Source organism: Coenobita brevimanus, chromosome 59 (assembly GCF_032717465.1).
Source record: "Coenobita brevimanus isolate Jiangsu-jjx chromosome 59, ASM3271746v2, whole genome shotgun sequence".
Taxonomy (NCBI): Eukaryota; Metazoa; Arthropoda; class Malacostraca; order Decapoda; family Coenobitidae; genus Coenobita; species Coenobita brevimanus.
This window is the reverse complement of record NC_137012.1, coordinates 7,329,441-7,336,940: the sequence shown is the minus strand read 5'-3', so window position 1 is coordinate 7,336,940 and position 7,500 is coordinate 7,329,441. Positions and strand designations below refer to the sequence as shown.

The following is a 7,500-nucleotide window of genomic DNA, read 5'->3' as shown; positions in this document are numbered from 1 at the left end:
ATTCTTGGGAAATCCAGGATCATCTAATCATGAATCCTGTGGACTGCAGGGGAAGGGTGTCCGTCGCCAGCCACCATCCTCCATACAGGGGATAGGGAGGGAGTTGAAGAAGGTTTGTATAACCAGGCAAAGCAAGCCAATCGGTTGTATTGGTACATCCGCGTGAAGGCACTAAATTTCAATCACGATGTGCTAATATTCGTAAAATTTTACAATCGCAGTATACTGAAGATCGACCTAACGATGAAAAGATTACTCTCTCTCTCTCGCTCTCTCTCTCACAAACACACACACACACACACACACACACACACACAGACATATTGTACATACAGTATACAGAACGGACTATTTCTGTGATAAAAGTGTGGGTTTTATGGTTAGTTAAACACGGGCAACAATTTGTGTGACCGACTGATGGAAAATATAAAAGCTGCAAACACGAAGTTTAATATGTGACAGTTGCTTTGTTGTGGAGAGAGAGAGAGAGAGAGAGAGAGAGAGAGAGAGAGAGAGACTGCGATGTGTACTGTAAATCAATAAACAGTTGTTTTTGTTATGTAGAGGGTACGTGTGAATGTGACTGAAAAAGGATAACGCATGTGAGAGAGGATGGGAAAGTAGCCTAGGTGTGTGTGTGTGTGTGTGTGTGTATGTGTGTGTGTGTGTGTGTGTGTGTAAGATCAATAAAACACGTTACTACCCACATAATGTATCGCCACACACCATTATGCCACACCCAGTCACCTCTCTCTCTCTCTCTCTCTCTCTCTGAGCAATGGCGACCATCAGAGAAAATGGAAGATGGTGAAGGGTGACTATGGTAGGACCATTTTCTTGTCGAGCTATTGTGGTCAGAGAGAGAGAGAGAGAGAGAGAGAGAAGTTGCAGACGTTCACTCTTAATTCGGTTCACAACAACAGGAAAATAGTATCGTGTTTTATTTTTCTAGAAATAATTGGACGTCAGAGAAAGGATGATTTTTGTGATACTGTTTGATGGTTGTGTGGGAAAAACAATATAATAAGAGAGATTAGTGGAGTTGGTCCTTCTTGGTAAAAATATGATGATAATGATGAAGGTAATGATGGTGGCGATGATAAGGGTAATGGTGATGACGGTGATGACGATGATAATGATGATGATGAACGATATTCCATTTGACTTAGGAATCTTCCTAGCACCAGACTTTAAGTTTCTTTCTGTACATCCTCATCATCATCATGGACCTGTTTTTTCCTACTTATGAAACAGAACAACTAAATCCAGGAAGTGTAAGAGTCAACACACACATACACACACACACACACACACACACATATCTATCTATCTATCTATCTATATACCTAGGCTGCTTCCCCCAAGGAAAGTGAGGTAGCCGAGACAGGACGACACACTCCCCATTTACTCATCCATTCAAACACATTATATATATATATAGATAGATAGATTATATATATATATATATATATATATATATATATATATATATATATATATATATATATATATATATATGAACAGAGAGAGAGAGAGAGAGAGAGAGAGAAAGAGAAACTTAACATGAGTACTTCCATACAAACTTCCACGATATACTTGAGACACCTCTGCCAGTTGTTGGATGCCTCACTTTAAGTAAAAAGGGTATGTCAAAATAGGTCCATTTCTCAACCGTTACGTACCTGCAATTATTGAGTTAATAGTGAGGGACGTCATTCTGCATATAAGGTCATTAGTAAGTGCTATATCGTAACGGCTGAAAATTGGACTCATCTTAATATTGTATTGCTACTCAAAATTATCCTTCAATAAATTCGGAAAGTTAAAAAAAAAAATCGTTTTACACCCTAATATATCATCCAACCAGCTCAATTCCCTGTCAGTTTCCTAACCTATTGCAAGTTCATCTCTCTCTCTCTCTCTCTCTCTAGCGTCCAACCAATTCAATCCCCTGTCAGTTCCCTAGCTCATCAATTCCCCCTCCTCCTCCTCCCTCTCTCTCTCTCTCTCTCTCTCTCTCTCTCTCTCTCTCTCTCTCTCCATGTAGACTTTCATTCCAAATGGCTTCGGAGATTCGTAGCACCACACCTTCAGTGATTCATTCTTTAGAGTATTCTTTAATATCCTCTCGTTTGTCGCTGATAAAATTTATGTTGCTATCAAAACCATATAAACATACGAGAATGTTTAGATGTACAAAAGTAGGAAAAGTAAATCACTAAGGAAAAGGTGCTAAGGAACTCCCTACGCCACCTAGAATACGGTCAATAATTAAATGAAAAGAGGCGAAAAAATATGTAAATGGCGTATAATAGACAAACGTATGAAAAGGGAAACTGAAGGGGCGCTTGAACACAAGGAAATTAATAAATAGATAGGAATATACTGTTTTAGCATTATGAGAGAGAGAGAGAGAGAGGTAGGTAGGAGTAATGAGATACTGTATATGGATGAGATGCTTTCTTCCAACCCCTCTCTCCATTCATCCTCATCCCCCCTATATCCCCCCTCCCTGTCCTCCCCCCTTCTAATTCCTCCTTCCCCCTCTCTCTCTCTCTCTCTTTCTCTCAGTACCTTAAACCTCACCCACATGAAAAAGAAAAAAATAACACATTTTTACCGTTAAGGAGAGAGAGAGAGAGAGAGAGAGAGAGAGAGAGAGAGAGAAATACCGGATAGGCCGATGGAGAGGCAGTTAAAATCAGATACCTGCAGAAAGATAACCACATAAAGATAAAAACATAGGGTTATGAGGCAGGACGAAAAAAAGAGGATAGATAGGTAGATAAAGAACTGAACATAGATGTATATGGATAAATAGACAGATAGACAGATAGATAGACTGTGATGGACGGACAGTGTAGACAGATAGGTAGACATATGGACAGATAGACGGATAGGAAGATAGAAAGATAGACAGACAGACGGATAGAAATAAACATAATACATTACCTTACTCTTATACATGTGGTCAACTTTGAAAATACTTTCTCACTTACTTACTATGATCCCCAGTCTTTTAAGCACAGTTTATCCAGGCATTTTCATCTTTTCATTCTTGTAATTTGGATTAAATGTTAGATTTATTCTGTTGGTGGAGAGGGGCGCCTTCATGTGTTAGCACTGGTATGACTGAGCGGCATCAAGGCCCGGTTATACAAAGTCCCTCAACATCCTCCTTGTCTTCAGGAAGGAGGATGGTGGATTGCAGGAGGGGAGCAGCTTCAGTCTGCAGTCCTCTAAGTTCATAATTCAGAAGAACATGGGGTTACACTACAACAACAACAATAACAACAACTAGTACTACTATTACTTTTATTCCTACTACTGCTACGGCAAATTGAACTCGTACTACAATTACTATTACTACTAATACTACTACTACCAGTATTACTACCACAACTACTACTGCTACCACTAACGTATTCTTGCTACCCTCACATCATTATTTAGAGCTTATGGAGAGAAATCAGGATGTTAGGGGATTACTGTAAATGCTTTCAAAGTTTGGAAACAATAAAAAGCAACAAAATAGGACATCACGGTGAAAGAATTGGTGCTAGGCAGGGACGCCTTCACGTGGTGGCACTGATATAACTAGTCGGCTCCGCTGCCCCGTTTTACAAACGTCCCCCAGCTCCCTCCCTGCCACTTGAAAGGATAGTGAACTGCAAGAAGAGAGCAACTTCAGCCTGCAGTTCATCGGGGTCAAGTATATATGAGACTACTGCAACTACTGCTATATGGGAAAAAAAATAATAATATATATATATATATATATATATATATATATAAAGTCTTAATATCTGGATTCTAAGTTCTCAGCCTGCAGGAAAATGAGAGATGGACAGAGCCAGAGAGACAGAAAGACAGAGCCAGAAAATAACTAAGGAGTGAGAGTTAGTAAGAAATATAGAGAGACAGAGAGAGAAGGATGCAAAAATGAATGAGAGAATTATATAGCAAGACATATACTCTACACAGGGACAGAGAGAGAAACAGAGAATGACAGTTCTAATAGATCCACAGTCTCGGAGATGGAAAAACAGAGATAAAGGGAATGAGTGCAGTGAGAGACACAGAGACAGAAAAACAGAATTAAAGAAACAGAAGATAAAATGACAGAAAGTTCAGAGATATAAAGACGGATAGACAGAAAGAAATATCCAGAAAAACTGAAAGACGGGTAGTTAGAAAGCAAAAGACATAGGCAGGAAAGAAGAACCAAAACAAAGAAGGAAATGACAGAAAACTATGTAAAGATAAACCAAACGATAACAGGGTGATGAATGGAGATACAATCAATAGGCAATTATCGCTTGGCAGAGACAGACAGAAGCTATTAAGAACGGTCACTGCCTTACATTATATTTGACTTTAATTAGAGGAATTTATTACCTTTCGATCCAACTGGCCCATATCTCTATCTATATCGGCTTATGTATATTTGTACGTATATCTGTCTATCTATCTATCTATCTATATCTATATCTATCTGTCTGTCTATATCTATATCTATCTATCTATCTATCTATCTATATGTATGTATGTTTTTTTTTATGCAAGGAAGAAGGAACCCAAAGGCTAGGGGCCTGCAAATTGCTCCCTTCAAGAAAAAACAAAAACAAGATAACAGGTAAGTATGTTTGTACAAGTAAGTATGTATGTATATATGTGCCAACGTGTATGCTTATCTCTATGTACATCTGTCAATTTGTTGCAATCTGTTTTACCCTTCCATTAACATATCCTTCTGCATGTTTACCTGTAAGTTTTTATTTTATCATCTCCAGTCTGTGTCTGACACACACACACACACACACACACACACCAGCTCACAGAGAATCCTATCAGAGATGGGTAAGAAATAATAAATCTCCGAACTATGAATTTCTAATACAGAGCTCTTTAGGTACACCTCTCTCTCTCCCTCCCTCCCTCCCTCCCTCCCTCCCTCTCTCTCTCTCTCTCTCTCTCTCTCTCTCTCTCTCTCTCTCTCTCTCTTTGTATGGCGGTAAATATGTAAGTGAATCAGAAATCAAGTAAATTGGGAAAAAGTTTTAATGAGAGGTGAACGAGGTTGAAAGACTTGTAGTTACTTATTTCCCTCCCTCTTTCTCTCTCTCTCTCTCTTTCTCTCTCTCTCTCTCTCCTCATGTTACACCAGGTCTTAGAGAGGACACATGTCAATTTGCGACCTGAAAAATAATGATCTTGATTTTTCGTGCTGAGAAAGAGGGAAAAATAGAAAGGATAGGGGGATGAAGAGACGAGAGAGGGGAGAGGGTGAGGCAGGGAGGGACGAAGAAGAAAGAGACTGAGGAAGGTAGAAAAGGCGAAAGTAAAGGAAGGAAAAATAGGAAGGTATTATTATTATTATTATTATCATTATTATTATTATTATTATTATTATTATTATTATTAATATTATATTTTCCTTCATTCTTTCCACTTCCTTCAGCCTGTGGGTGACTCTACACTGAGTGACAAACCAAATGGTTTCCTGTGCACCAAGAAACCATTTCCTATGCTGGGTGGTAATCATATAACCAAATTTTGGCGCCTGGTGGTTTAGTGGGTAATTACTGAGCTCCAATCGGATTGAGCCGGTGAAGGTTTATATCCAAGGGATGGTTGGGGTTTATTGCTCACGTAATGCCACTCAGGGATGAAGGAGGCTGGTCACTCTCATCCTACACGTCGGGACCAACTGCCTAGCCCCGGGCTCCTGCGCTCATCATGGGGCAATGTAGGATTGGTTGATGGATGGATGGATGGATCATTGTTATTATTATTATTATTATTATTTTTATTATTATTATTACTATTATTATTATCATTATCATTATTATTATTATTGTTATTATTATAATTAATACTACTACTAGTGCTACTACTACTACTACAACTACTACTACTACCACTACTACTACTACCACTACTACTATAACTACCACTACTACTACTACTACTACTGCTACTACTATTATTATTATTATTATTATTATTTATTAACACCACCACCACCACCATCACTCTACTAATACTATTACTAAACCAGCTTTAACTTGGCCTAAACTTGCAGTCTCTCCATTCTGAATGCTTAGTTGTAACAGTGAATCAGTCCTATATTATGCTACAAACGAAGCAGTACAATGGAAACGTTTGTAGAGCTGCAGTATTATCTTATTTTACAATCCAGCTTTATGAAATTATCCCTAAAAGGACGAAAGTCTGGGTCAACATAGAGTACTATGAATGTACTAGTACTACTACAGTATTAATAATAATAATAATAATAATAAAAATACTACTACTACTACTACTACTAATAATAATAATAATAATAATAATACAAGCAGCAGCAGCAGCTCCTGCTAAAATAATGGTAGTAGTAGTAGTAGTAGTTGTTGTTGTTGTACTTGTAGTAGTAGTAGTAGTTGCAGCTAAAGGTTTAATGAAATATGATCCCGGTGGACTCCATGCTGAAGTTGCCCTCCTCCTGCAGTCCACCATCCGCCTTTCGGGGGGTAAGGAGCAGAGAAAGCTGATTGATGTCTGTATCACGGGGCAGCTGAGCCGACCGGGTATATCGGTGCCATCAAGAGTAGGCGTCCCTCTCCAGCACTAGGAAGAATGGAAGAGAGGCAGGAGGGAGGAGGTAGAAAGAAAAAGAGGAGAGGGACGGGGGTGAAAGACAGAAGAAAAGGAAGAAGGAAGGGACTACAGGCAAAGAGGACAGAGTGCAAGGGAAATGAGGAAAGTGGAAGTGGAAGGTTGGACAGAATGAAGAGGAGAATGAGAGGAAACGAAAGAACAGGGAGAGGGAACAAATGAATGAGAAGAAACGAGTGAAAAATGATAATCGACGAATGAAAAGGCAAGAAAGAGAGACAAATTGTGTGTGTGTGTGTGTGTGTGTGTGTGTGTGTGTGTGTGTGTGTGTGTGTGTGTGAGAGAGAGAGAGAGAGAGAGAGAGAGAGAGAGAGAGAGAGTTAGAGAGATGCTAGTAAAAAAGTCACGTTAAAATCATCCCGTAACTTAAGACATCACAAATCCATTTATCCTGCTACCGTAAAACCATCTTATTCAAGTTAGGATTACCTTATTGTCCTTGGAGGGCAAGCAAAACTGAAACTAAGGAACGATTCTGAGAATAATAGCAATAATGATGATGATGATGATAATGATGATGATTATGATGGTGATATTATAAACGACAGTTTAGGCTAGATGTTACTGATGACGAATGTAAAAATATGATAGCTACTATTACAACTACTACTAACACTCCTACCACCACTACTACTGCTATTACTGCTACTACTACCAATAGTGCTATTACTACTACTAACAACAACAACAAAAAGATTACAAAACAGCAAAAAAAAAAAAGCTAAAATAACAACAACAACAGTAACGACAATAATAATGACCATATTACTAATGATATTAATAAAATACTAATAATAATAATTTTAATATTGTTAATACAACAAC

General features: G+C 38.4%; 1 protein-coding gene across 1 annotated transcript in view; it reads right to left on the bottom strand.

Moving 5' to 3' along the window:
- Positions 1 to 7,500, bottom strand: part of LOC145402854 (potassium channel subfamily T member 2-like) — an 812,106-nt gene that overhangs the window by 786,001 nt on the left and 18,605 nt on the right. The window lies entirely within an intron of this gene.